This window comes from Cnephaeus nilssonii, assembly GCF_951640355.1.
Source record: "Cnephaeus nilssonii genome assembly, chromosome: X".
Lineage (NCBI taxonomy): Eukaryota > Metazoa > Chordata > Mammalia > Chiroptera > Vespertilionidae > Cnephaeus > Cnephaeus nilssonii.
Window position 1 is genome coordinate 53,094,334 of NC_137071.1, and position 13,899 is coordinate 53,108,232.

The following is a 13,899-nucleotide window of genomic DNA, read 5'->3' on the forward strand; positions in this document are numbered from 1 at the left end:
TAAAGATAACGCTAGAGAATAACCAAGATAGAGGCATAGGTAAACACCTGTACTTGCTGCCTTTCACAACCACATCAAAATTACAACAAAAAGACAGTACAACTATCATCCAGAACCGCGGGAAAGCTGCCTGAGTACTACAACCAGAGAGGTAAAGAAGAAAACACATTAAGACTGATAGAAGGTGCAGAGGCCCAGAACAGGCTGGCACCCGGGTGTGCTGCTTTTTTAATTGGGAAGGAGATACAAGTTCCTGTTTGCTCTGAACTCCAGTTCCAGGCGAGACTCTGGGTGACCCAGACACATACAGGGAGAAACTGGACTGTGTGGCATCAGAGCAGGAATGAAAGGGTGGCTTTCTTTCAGATGGAAGTGCTCCCAGCAGTCATTGTTCCTGTGCTGGGGACTCCCCAGAGCAGGGCTGACTGGCAGTCACTGCTGTTTGCTCTACCCTGGAGATTCCCTGAGACCCTGCCACACCCAATTTGCAACCACACCCAAGCTGTGCACAGCAGCTTTTGCATATGAATGGCCTGTCCTTTCTCAGCCTAAAAAACCTGTCAAACAGGCAGCAGCTGGATCAGGGAGCCCCAAAATTATCAAAAGAATACTCAATGCCAGCAGCAGCAGCCTGCCTTGCTTCACAGTTGGACCTCGTCTGGGCATTTCCAAACCCAATACAAAGAGGAAGAATCTTCAGATCTATCTGTAGCTCCAGCTGGGTGGCCCCAGACAGTGGCTGACTTTGCACATCCCTAGAGATCCAAGAGCCAGTGAACCCAGTGGTCAGTGTGAGACCATACCAGATTACAACTCTTCACATCCATAACTGACACACTCAAGGGGCAGATTCAGTGAGCATCAAAGCCCCACTGAAGCATGTCCTACCCCATAAGGGTGTCTCCTGCACAGCAGCTCTTCCATTGTAGACACAGCTGGTCCTCACAGCCAATGGGCCTGGAGGTAAATTCCTCCCACTGATACCAACAGCAATCAAGGCTTAACTACAACAAAACTGTGCACACAGCCCACAAAGGGGTGCACCAAAAGTGTCCACCTCAGGTGATTGAGGAGGCTGAGCCACTGGGCCCTATAGGACACCTACCACACAAGGCCACTCTATCAACTCCAGGAGACTTAGCAGCTACCCAATTCATAGAAACAAACACAGGGAAGCAGCCAAAATTCAGAGACAAAGAAACATGTCACAAATGAAAGAAACGAAAGAGAGCAAAATACTGGATATAGAGGTCAAAACCATGGTTATAAGGATAATCAAAAATCTTCTAGAAACCTCCAAGGAACTTAGTGAGACCTTCAAGGATCTTAGTGAGAATGCCAAAAAAAAAAAATGGAAAATGATCAGTCAAAAATTAATCATACACTGACTGAAATAAAGAATTATATACAGAGATTCAACAGTAGACCAGAGGATCCCAAGGATCCCAAGAATCAAATCAAAGAATTGAAATACGAAGAAGCAAAAAACACCCAACCAAAAGAGCAAAAGGAAAAAAGAATTAAAAAATATGAAGATAGTGTAAGGAGCCTCTGGGACAACTTCAAGTGTACCTACATCCTAATTATGGGGGTGCCAGAAGAAGAGAGAGAGCAAAAAATTGAAAACCTATTTGAAGAAATAATGACAGAAAACTTCCCCCACCTGGTGAAAGAAATAGACTTACAAGTCCAGGAAGCTCAGAAAACCCCAAACAAGAGGAATCCAAAGAGGACAACACCAAGACACATCATAATTAAAATGCCAAGGGCAAAAGACAAAGAGAGAATCTTAAAAGCAGCAAGAGAAAAAGAGATAGATACCTCCAAGGGAGTACCCATACGACTGTCTGCTGATTTCTCAACAGAAACTATGCAGGCCAGACGGGAGTGGCAAGAAATATTCAAAGTGATGAATAACAAGAACCTACAACCAAAAATACTCTACCCAGCAAAGCTATCATTTAGAACTGAAGGTCAGATAAAGAGCTTCACAGGCAAGAAAAAGCTAAAGGAGTTCATCATCACCAAACCAGTATTATATGAAATGCTGAAGGGTCATCTTTAAGAAGAGGAAGAAGAAGAAAAAGTTTAAGATAAAAAATTATGAACAACAAAGTGACAACAAATACATACCTATCAACAAGCGAATATAAAAATCAAATGAATAGGAGGAAAAAAGATGGTGACCGGCAGGAAGGTAGGGAGGGAGAGTATGTGAGAGAGTGAGGGAGTGATAGAGGAGTGTGTGGACTTGTATGGGTGTGTGTGTGAGTGAAATAGGGACAGTTTGATCCTACAGGTCTTCCAAAGGGGCTGCCAATCTGGGCAGTCTTAGATGGCAAAACCCCGCTGCCGCCACAAACACTCCGGGGAGGACACCTGCAGCACAGAGACCATGCCATCTTGAAGAACAGAACTGCTTGAGACTAGGATCCTAGCCTCGCCACCACCTAGTCTGGTCTCGATAGCAAACTGGGACCCTAGAGCTGCTCTGGTAGAAGACCTGCAACCACAGCTGCAGACCCAGGGACACCAAGACTCCAGGCACCCTGGCCGCAGATTTCTGTGAGTCACAAAGCCAATCCCCCTCCCCCACCAGCAGCAGCATAGGAACTGCCAGACCCTGGCCTCACAATAAGGCTTTCTGCACACACGCAGCAGCAGCAGATCTACCTGATTTTGAACCTTGGTGTTGGACACAGGAAGTTTGTTTCCTGTAACCAGGCTCCCCGCCCAGGCAGAGAGACTGTGCTGAATTTGACCCTAGGTGTGCATCCTTGAGGAGATTGTTTTCTGTGACCAGATCCCGTGCCCATGCAGGGCAGGGAGACAGCACTGAATTTTAGCCTGGACGTGCGAACTGGGGGAATTTGTTTCAGGCTCCACGTCCAGGCAGGGAGACTGGCTGAATTTGAGCATAAGTGCGCGACCTTGGGAAGATTGTTTTCTGTGAACAGACCCTGCACCCATGCAGGGAGACAGCGCTAAATTTGAGCCTGGGGGTGCAAATCTGGGGAGTTGGTTTCTCACAACCAGATCCTGCACCCTAGCAGAGAGGCTATGCTGAATTTGAGCCTGGACTTGCGAACCCGGGGAGTTTGTTTCCCTTGCCCAGGCTCCGAGCCCAGGCAGGAAGGATGTGCTCAATTTGGGCCTAGCTACGCCACCTTGGGGAGATTGTTTTCTGCAACCAAATCCCACACCCACGCAGGGAGACAGTGCTGAATTTGAGCCTGGGGGTGCGAACCCGGGGAGTTTGTTTCCCATGACCAGACCCGGCACCCAAGCATGGAGACTGCACTGAATTTGAACCTGAACGAGTTAACTCTGGGAGTTTGCTCCTGACAACCAGACTCCATGCCCACACAGGGAGGCAGTACTCAATTTGAGCCTGGGTGAATGGACATGGGGAGTTTGTTTCTGCAGTGCACACCCGCATGACCAGACCCCACAACCACACTGAACGGCAGTGCCACCTGACTTTGATTCAGGGCAAGCACACACAGAAAGCTGTTTTCCACAGGGCAAGAGTGGAACTCCTTCCAACACAGTGCGACTGTGCAACCCGGTCTCCCAAGCAGATCAGGTACCCTGAATCTCCACACAAGAGGCAGCAATGAGCACCAGTGACTAGACTCTGTTTCTCATTGTGTGCACCTGGGATCCCTGATTCCCAGTACATTCACACTAAGAGCCAGCGACTCCAATTCTTGGCGCATGCGCACACAGGAAACCTGATTCTCGGTGTGAGATAGCACCAAGCAACAGAGACTCTGATAAATGATTCTCAGCACGGACATAGGAACCTCTGACTCCTGAAACACACTAGGGGACTTTAATTTTTGGCACACCCCAGTGGGTTCTCTGTTTCAACGTGGCACAGGCAGGGTCCCTGATTCTAGGTGCTCACATGAGGCCACACTAAGCACCTGTGACTCTGACCCGGGGCGATCATGGCTCCCAACAACCCATAGCAGCCCTACGTCTTGGTGTCAGAGCTTTTCAGTGGCACTTGGGGGGTGAAAAACTCCCACTGAACATGGCCCAGGCCCCTGAAACTCCATATTTGAACCTTCTGGTGATAGTCAGAATGGGGAGACAATGAAACAATCCCAGAGGAAAGAAAAGGAGGAATTGGCAAGAAAGGAAATAAGTGAAACAGAAGCATGCAACATGACAGAAAAAGAATTCGGAGTAATGGTCATACACTTCATATGCCAGATGGATGAGAAAATCAACAACCTATTCAAAAATCAGGAAGAAATAAAAACTGACATAGCTACAATCAAAAACACCATGGAGGGCTTCAACAGTACACTAGAAGTACAGGACCAAATTAGTGAGTTAGAAGACAAAGTACAGAAACAAGCCCAATCTGAACAGCAACTAGAGAAAAAATTAAAAACCAGGAGGAAAACCTAAGGGAGCTTTGGGACAATGCAAAACGAAATAACATACATATAATAGGGCTGCCAGAAGGACAAGAAGGGCAGCAAGGATTAGAAAATTTATTTGAAGAAATAATGAGAGAAAACTTTCCTGATATGGAGAAGAAAAACGTTACACAGTACAGAGAGTCCCAAGCAAGATGAATCCTAAAAGACCCACACCAAGACACATCATAATTACAATGACAAAGAGAGAATCTTAATGGCTGCAAGAGAGAGACAAAGAGTTACCTACAAAGGATCCCCCATCAGATTATCAAATGATTTCTCAACAGAAACACATCAAGCTAGAAGGGAATGGAAGGAGAAATACAAAGTGATGCAAAGCAAGGGACTAAATCCAAGAATACTCTATCCAGCAAGACTATCAATCAAAATTGAAAAGGAAATCAGGAGCTTGCCAGACAAAAAAAGGCTAAAGGAGTTTATCACTACCAAGCCAGCAATGCAAGAAATGCTAAAGGGAATGTAAAAGGTAGAAATAAAAAGGTAAGAAAGAACACAGGCTCAAAAAATAAAAATGGCTACAAACAAGTACCTTTCAAAATAACTTTAAATGTAAACGAACTAAATGCTCCAATCAAAAGACATTGAGTGGCTGAATGGATAAAAAAACATGACCCATATATATGCTGTCTACAAGAGACCCATCTCAGAACAAGGGACTCACACAGACTGAAAGTGAAGGGATAGAAAAATGTCTTTCAAGCAAATGGAAATGAAAAAAAAAGGTGGGGTAGCAATACTTATATCAGACAAAATAGACCTCAAAGTGAAGGCCATAAAGAGATAACAAATGCCACATCATAATACTAAAGGGATCAATACAACAAGAGGATATAACCCTAGTAAACATATATGCACTCAATGCAGAAGCACCCAAATACATAAAAAAAAAAACTCCTGGAAGATATCAAGGGAGAGATCGACAAACATACAATCATAGGAGGGGAACTTAATATACCCCTGACATCACTGGATAAATTCTCTAGACAAAAAATCAACAAAGAAACAGTAATCCTAAATGGCTCACTAGACCAGATGGATTTAATTGAAATCTTCAGAACATTTCACCCCAAAGCTGTGGAATATACGTTCTTCTCAAGATTACATGGGACATTTTAAAAAATAGACCACATATTGGGTCACAAGCAAAGTGTCCCCAAATTCAAGAAGATTGAAATCATACCAAGCATCTTCTCAGTCCACAATGGCATAAGATTATTAATAAACTACAATAAAAACAATCCAAAACACTCAAACACTTGGAAGCTGAATAGCATGCTATTAATATTGATTGGGTTACCAATGAGATCAAAGAAGAAATTAAAAACATCCTGGAAACTAATGACAATAAAAACACAACAATCCCAAAACCTATGGGACACAATGAAAGTAGTCCTGAGAAGGAAGTTTATAGCTCTACAGATCTACATCAAAAAATTAAGAAAAAAATGGTAGTAACTCTACAACTCAAAGAATTAGAAAGAGAGCAACAAGAAAACCCAGAGTGAGCAGAAGGAAGGAGATAATACAGATTAGAGCAGAAATAAATGGCATAGAGACCAAAGGGGGGAAAAATAATACAAAAGATCAATGAAACCAAGAGCTGGTTATTTGAACGGATAAACAATATTGATGAACCTCTAGCCATGCTCACCAAGAAGCAAAGAGAGAGGCCCCAAATAAACAAAATCAGAAATGATGGAGGTGAAATAACAACAGACCCTACAGAAATACAAAGGATTGTTAAAAAAATACTATGAACAACTCTATTCCAACAAAATAGACAACCTGGAGGAAACGGACATATTCCTAGAAAAATACAACCTTCCAAAACTCAATAAAGAAGAGTCTAAGAATCTCAATAGCCTGATAACGATGGAAGAAATTGAAGCAGTCATCAGAAAGCTTCCAGCGAAAAAAAGCCAGGGGCCAGACGGCTTCACATGAGAGATCTACCAAACATTCAAGGAAGAACTAAAACCTATCCTCCTCAGACTATTCCAAAAAATTCAAGAGGAAGGAACACTTCCAAGCTCATTCTATGAAGCCAGCATCACCCTAATACCAAAACAAAATAAAGACAACACAATGAAAGAGAATTATAGGCCAATATCCCTCATGAACATAGATGCCAAAATCCTCAACAAAATTCTAGCAAATCGGACCCAATTCTAGCAAATCGGACCCAATTCTAGCAAATCAGAAAGATCATACAACATGAAAAAGTAGGATTTATCCCAGGGATGCAAGGATGGTACAATATCCACAAATCAATAAACGTGATACATCACATAAACAAATTGAGGGAGAAAAATCACATAACCATATCAATTGATGCAGAAAGAGCATTTGACAAAATCCAACACCCATTCTTGATAAAAACTCTCAGCAAGGTGGTAATACAAGCATCATACCTCAACAACATAAAAGCCATAAATGATAAACCCACAGCCAACATCACACTCAATGGACAAAAACTAAGACCATTTCCCCTAAAAACAGGAACAAGACAGGGATGCCCACTCTCACCACTCTTGTTCAACATAGTACTGGTAGTACTAGCCATTGCTATCAGACAAGAAGAAGAAATAAAAGCATCCAAATCAGAAAAGAAGTTAAACTGTCCTTATTCACAGATGACATGACACTGTACGTAGAAAACCCTAAAGACTCCATCAAAAAACTTGTTAGACTTAATAAATGAATTTGGTAAGGTAATAGGATACAAAATTAACGTCAAGAAATCTATGGCATTTCTATACACCAATAATGAACTTACAGAAAGAGAGACTAAAAAAAGCAATCCCATTTACCATTGCACCAAAAAGATTAAGATAACTAGGAATAAACTTAACTAAGGAAGAAAAAGACCTATATGCACAAAACTACAGGACACTGAAAAAAAGAGATAGAGGAAGACATAAACAGATTGAAGAACATACTGTGTTAATGGATTGGTAGAATCAACATCATCAAAATATTTATACTACCGAAAGCAATCTATAGATTCAATGCAATCCCCATTAAAATACAAATGGCATATTTCAGAGACCTAGAAAGAACTCTCCAAAAATTCATCTGGAGAAAAAAAGACCCCAAAAGCTGCATCAATCCTGAGAAAGAAGAACAAAGTAGGTGGGATCTCAATACCAGATTTCAAGCCGTATTACAAAACCACTCTTCTCAAAACAGCCTGGTACTGGCACAAGAACTGACATGTAGATCAATGGACTAGAATAGAGAACCCAGAAATAGACCCAAACCACTATGCCCAATTAATATTCGACAAAGGAGGCATGAACATACAATGGAGTCAAGACAGTCTCTTCAATAAATGGTGTTGGGAAAATTGGACAGATACATGCAAAAATATGAAACTAGACCACCAATTTACACCATACACAAAAATAAACTCAAAATGGATAAAGGACTTAAACATATGACGAGAAACCATAAAACTACTGGAGGAATCCACAGGCAGCAAAATCTCAGATATATGCCAAAGGAACGTCTTCACTGATACTGCTCCTAGGGGAATAGAAAATAACGAAAAAATAAACAAGTGGGACTACATCAAAATAAAAAGCTTTTGCACAGCAAAAGAAACGATTAACTGAACAACAATAAAGCCCACTGCATGGGAGAACATATTTGCCATTGTTATATCTGATAAGGGTTTTATCTCCAACATTTACAGGGAACTCATACAAGTTAACAAAAGGAAGATAAACAATCCAATAAAAAAAATGGCAATGGACCTAAATAGAAACTTTTCAAAAGAAGACAGAAGGAAGGCCAAGAAACATATGAAAACATGCTCAAAGTCAATAATCACCTGAGAGATGCAAATCAAAACGACAATGAGGTACCATCTCACACCTGTCAGTATGGCTATCATCAACAAATCAATAAATGACAAGTGTTGGCGAGGATGCGTAGAAAAAGGAACCCTAGTGCATTGCGGGTGGGAATGCAGACTGGTACAGCCACTGTGGAGAACAGTATGGAGTTTCCTCAAAAAACTAAAAATGGAACTCCCATTTGACCCAGTGATCCCACTTGTAGGAATATATCCCAAGTGCACACCCGCATGACCAGACCCCACAACCACACTGAACGGCAGTGCCACCTGACTTTGATTCAGGGCAAGCACACAGAAAGGATATATGCACCCCTAAGTTCATAACTGCACAATTTACCATAACTAAGTAAGATTTGTAAACAGCCTAAGTGCCCATCAGCAAATGAGTGGATTAAAAAACTGTGGTACATCTACACAATGGAGTAATATGCTGCGCTAAAAAGAAGGAATTCCTACCATTTGCAACAGGATGGATGGAACTGGAGAGCATTATGCTAAGCGAAATAAGTCAGTCAGAAAAAGATAAATATCACATGATCTCACTCATTTATTGGAAATAATGAACAACATAAACTGATGAACAAAAACAGATGCAGGGACAGGGAATCATCGATCACACTGTCAAACCTCAGAGGGAAAGTAGTGGAGGGTGGGGGTAAGGAGGACAGATCAACCAAAGGACTTGTATGTATGCATATAAGCCTAACCAGTAGACACAGACAACAAGGGGTTGAGGGCATAAGTTGGGGAGGGGGCATGGGAAGGTAATGGAGGGATGAGAACAAATATGTAATACCTTAATCAATAAAGAAATTAAAATGCAAAAAATAAAAAAATAAAAGTAAAATGAATAAAAAATCTGATGAACAGAATAAACTAGTGAATTTTATAGAATCAGGGGCATGGAAGGTGAGCAGACTGACAATTCTCAGGGGAAAGTGGGTGTGAGGGTGCTGGAAGAGATGGTCTGATTATTTGAGGACATACAATTTTTCATTAAATCAAAAGTTATGTTAAGCTGAAACTGCCCTATATTGGCAAAAACAGGGCAATGTTCAACAGTGGAATACATACATATATAAATATATACATTAACATAATGAAAAACTATCTATGAAAAAAGCCTACAACTAAACCCATAAGTTTGAACAAATCTTACTAACATAATTTTGAGCAAAAGAAGTCAGACTCTGTGATTTCATTTACATAAGATTCAAATATTGGCAAAGTAATCTCTAGTGTTAGAGGTCAAGAGAGCACTTACCCTTTGTGGGTAACAAAGACTAAATCTGTCACCAGGGCCTTCTAGTGTGTTGATTCTGTTCTGTTACTTGATCTCAGTGCTAGTTTCAGAAGTATGTTGACTTTGTGAAAATCCATAATGCTGACTGATAATATGTATTTTTATTGATGTTTGTTATATTTCAATTAAAATTTTATATTTTTATAATAATACTAGAGGCCCGGTGCACAAAATTTTTGCATGGGGGGTGTCCCTCAGTCCAGCCTGCACCCTCTCCAATCTGGGACCCCTCGAGGGATGTCTGACTGCCCTCTCACAAGCCAGGACTACTGCCTCCCAACCACTCGCCTGCCTGCCTGCCTGATTGCCCCTAACCACTTCTGCCTGCCAATCTTATCACCCCCTAATCACTCCCCTGCCAGCCTGATCGAAACCTAACTGCTCCTCTGTCTGCCCGATTGCCCCTAACTGCCCTCCCCTGCTGGCCTGGTTACTCCTAATTGCCCTCTCTTGCCAGCCTGGTTGCCCCTAATGGCCCTCCCCTGCAGGCCTGGTCCTCCCCGCCCCCAACTGCCCTCCCCTGCAGGCCTGGTCCTCCCTACCCCCAACTGCCCTCCCCTGCAGGCCTGGTCCTCCCCGCCCCCAACTGCCCTCTCCTGCAGACCTGGTTGCTCCAAACTGCCTTCCCCTGCTGGCCTGGTTGCCCCCAACTGCCCTCCATCGCAAGGCCTGGTCATCCCCAACTGCCCTCCGTTGCAGGCCTAGTTGCCCCCAACTTCCCTCCCCTGCCGGCCTTATCACCCCCAACTGCCCTCCCTTGCAGGCCTGGTTTGTCCAAGCTGCCCTCCCCTGCTGGCCTGATCACCCACAACTGCCCTCCCCTGCTGGCCATCTTGTGTCCACATGGGAGTGGCCATCTTTGACCACATGGGGGCGGGCATCTTGTGTGTTGGAGTGATGGTCAATTTGCATATTACCTCTTTATTATATAGGAAAATAATCTCTAGTCTTATATGTGGGCTAATGGTAAGTGGACATATGGCTCTGAAAGAAAAGAAAAATCCACTAACTTTTCTAAATCATTAATTTACTTCCAAATTTAAGAAGCAGTCATCAAGCTTGTCATTTAGGAACTAATAAATGCATGTTTGTTTACCTTTAAAAAAAACAATAGATGAAACACGTGACTACCAAAATTTACTCTAGAGACAATTTTATTTTTTAGAAAGAAGGTTAGATGACATCCAGCCCACACCCAAAATTGACAGAAATAATTTCACCCTGATTATTGCCCTGAGGCTATTTAGCGTAAGCTGAGCCATTTGAAATGTTTAGAAATCCCACAGGCATATTCTATCATCCATCAGTTCTATTTTTATTATCAAAGACACTTAAATGCAATGCTATAAACTTGAGAAGGGTAACTATAAAGTGAAATTTACATGTATCAGTAAATCTCAATGATTGAATATCTAATATTTTATTGTGTTTGAGGAAAGTCATCTAATTTGTTTCAAAGCTCCATTCTTAGTGAAAAAGCATTATTAAAAATAAATAAGAGTGTAGTTTAAATTTAAAAGTGACTTTTTTTACATATAATTTTTGTGTTTAAGTGGCCTCATTTTCACAGAGACAGTAGAAGATGAGAAACAAGCATTTAAATCAAAGGCCTGAGTTAGACTCTAAGCAATGCCACACTCTGGCTGAGTGATTCTAAGCAAGTTTATCTCTCTGAGTCTTTGCTTTATCACCTGTAAACTGAAAGGATTTGACTAGTATAATAGGACATACATTATCTCTTTTGTAGAAGTATAAGCATAAGCATCCCAGGGTAGTGTGATAATTTCAGGGTTACAGGGTCCCAAACTCCTCCCATATTGCTATTCATTTTATAGGGTATTTTCCCCACCTACATGGTCCAAGATGACCCACCATAATGACCACCACCTCTGAATTTCATCCATCAGATAACAGGGACAGAAAGAGGAGGAAACCGATTATTTCTGTCACATCCTATTGGTCAGGACTTAGTGACCTGGCCTGACTAGCTCCCAGAGATACATGGGATAGAAGACTGTATTGGGTAGCCATGTTCCCAGATAAATATTAGAATTTTTATTAAATAGAGAGAGGAGATATAAAAAAATATTAGGGGGTAGTTAGAAATATTTACTGCAATGAGATAGCCTCCGTGGTCTCATCAAGGGCTATACTTCTTAGGTTCTAAGTTGCAGCTTTTGCTTTAAATCATATAGCCTTTGAATTTGAAAATTCTGCTCTTAGGAGATAGTTTATGAATTGATTAGGAAGTGAAGATAATCCTACTAACAGATGAAAAGTGGTATCTTATCTATACTAATAAAAGTGTAATATATAATTAGACCGGGAGACCTTCCTGATGTCCTTCAGGACAAAGCCATGGTGGTGGGGCCAAGGCAGAGGCAGTTAGGGGTGAACAGGCCGGCAAGGGATGGCAGTCAGGGGAAAGCAGGCCCTCAGAGGGGGGCAGTTGGGGGCAAGCAGGCCAGCAAGGGGACAGTTGGGGGCAATCAGACCAGCATGCAGAGTGGTTAGGGGCGATCAGGCAGGCAGGCATGTGAGCGGTTAGGAGCCAGCAGTCCCCGATTGAGAGAGGGATGTCTGGCTACCAGTTTAGGCCCAATCCCTGTGGGTTAGTGGCATCAGGCCTAAACTGGTAGACAGCCATTTCCCTAGGGCACTGGTTGGCAAACTGTGGCTCGCGAGCCACATACGGTTCTTTGGCCCCTTGAGTGTGGCTCTTCCACAAAATACCATGTGCGGGTGCGCATGTACAGTGCGATTGAAACTTCATGGCCCATATGCAGAAGTCGGTTTTCGGCTCTCAAAAGAAATTTCAATTGTTGTACTGTTGATATTTGTTTTTTTTAATTTTTTTATTGATTAAGGTATCACATATTTATCCTCATCCCCCCTTTCCCATCCCACACCCCTCCCCACACATGCCCCCACCCCCCTGTTGTCCTTAACTGCTGGTTAGGCTCATATGCTTGCACACAAGTCCTTTGGTTGATCTCTCTCCTTTACCCCCACCCTTCCCTACCCTCCCTCTGAGTCTGATCCATGACTCCTTGTTTCTGGGTCTGTTCTTGTTCATCAGTCTATGTTGTTCATTATTTCCCCTAGATGAGTTAGAAATATACTTATAAGAACCGGAAATGAGACAAGCAATAATGGTTATGGTGACAAGCAAATGACTCAGTCTGTAGTGAGTTTCTTTCTGGGCCAACAGTTCTTTTGAGACCCAATTTCAATGTCCAACAGTTCCTTATGAGTACATGTCAGCACTGACATTACAGTTCTGGATGGTGGACAAATGATGGTAATGCAGGTCCGACTCTCTCTGGTTTGGTCCTGGGCAACCTGCAGTGATGCACAGCTGCTAACTGCTAGTATGGGAAGGCCACATCAGCGTCTTCCGTCTCTGGGCTGCTTCTCTTCTGTCTTCATGGCTGGAGTAGTCCTGTCGATTCCTCTCTTGCTGGAATCCACATGGTCTTGGAGTTGTTTTCTGAAAATATACAAACATATTCTCAACCAAAAGTTAATAAAGGAATATTTTCTATAAATTTGCCTTTGGATCCTATTTCAATTTTTGCCCAAATGATTTTCCTCTGGCTTGTTTTGTCACCATGTGTGTTTTTCATGGGTGTCTTGCTTTTAGCCTTACAATTAATTTTCTAAAGTATTAATTTTCTAGATGTAATTTACTTATAGGATATTTTTCCTTACATGATATTCCTCTACTATCCCCTCCTTTTTTGATTTAAATGTTAGGAGGCTTTTGAAAATTTTATAATGTAGTCTTGATGGCTTTTAAATTTTAATTTTTTGCACTATAATATTACTGTTTTAGGTTCATTACATGGTGTGCAATTTTATCATGAGATGAAGTACCAATAAAAATTTTAGTTAACACTTTAAGAACACCTTTTTGTCCAGTACAATTAATTTTTCTAGCATATTCGCTTGTTTCAACTAGCCAATTTAAATTTGCCTGAAAACTTGACTACTATTTTACTGTCAAATTTATTACTCTAACAACAATCTCATTTTACCCTGTAAATATTGGTGGAAGGGATTATTTGACTTCTTGAGTAGCTCCTGAGCATTCCTGGTGGTAGGCTGGATTTAGATATCATAAACCAACTTCCCCACACCATGGGTACAAGACAACTCAAACAATTCTTGTTGGAGTGAGAGGACAGCTGCTGTTGGCCAAGTCTCTGTCGGTTACCTGGGTCCTGATCTGAGCTGGGCATGGGAAGCACGAAGCAGCCATGGGGGCAGGAGACCTCCCT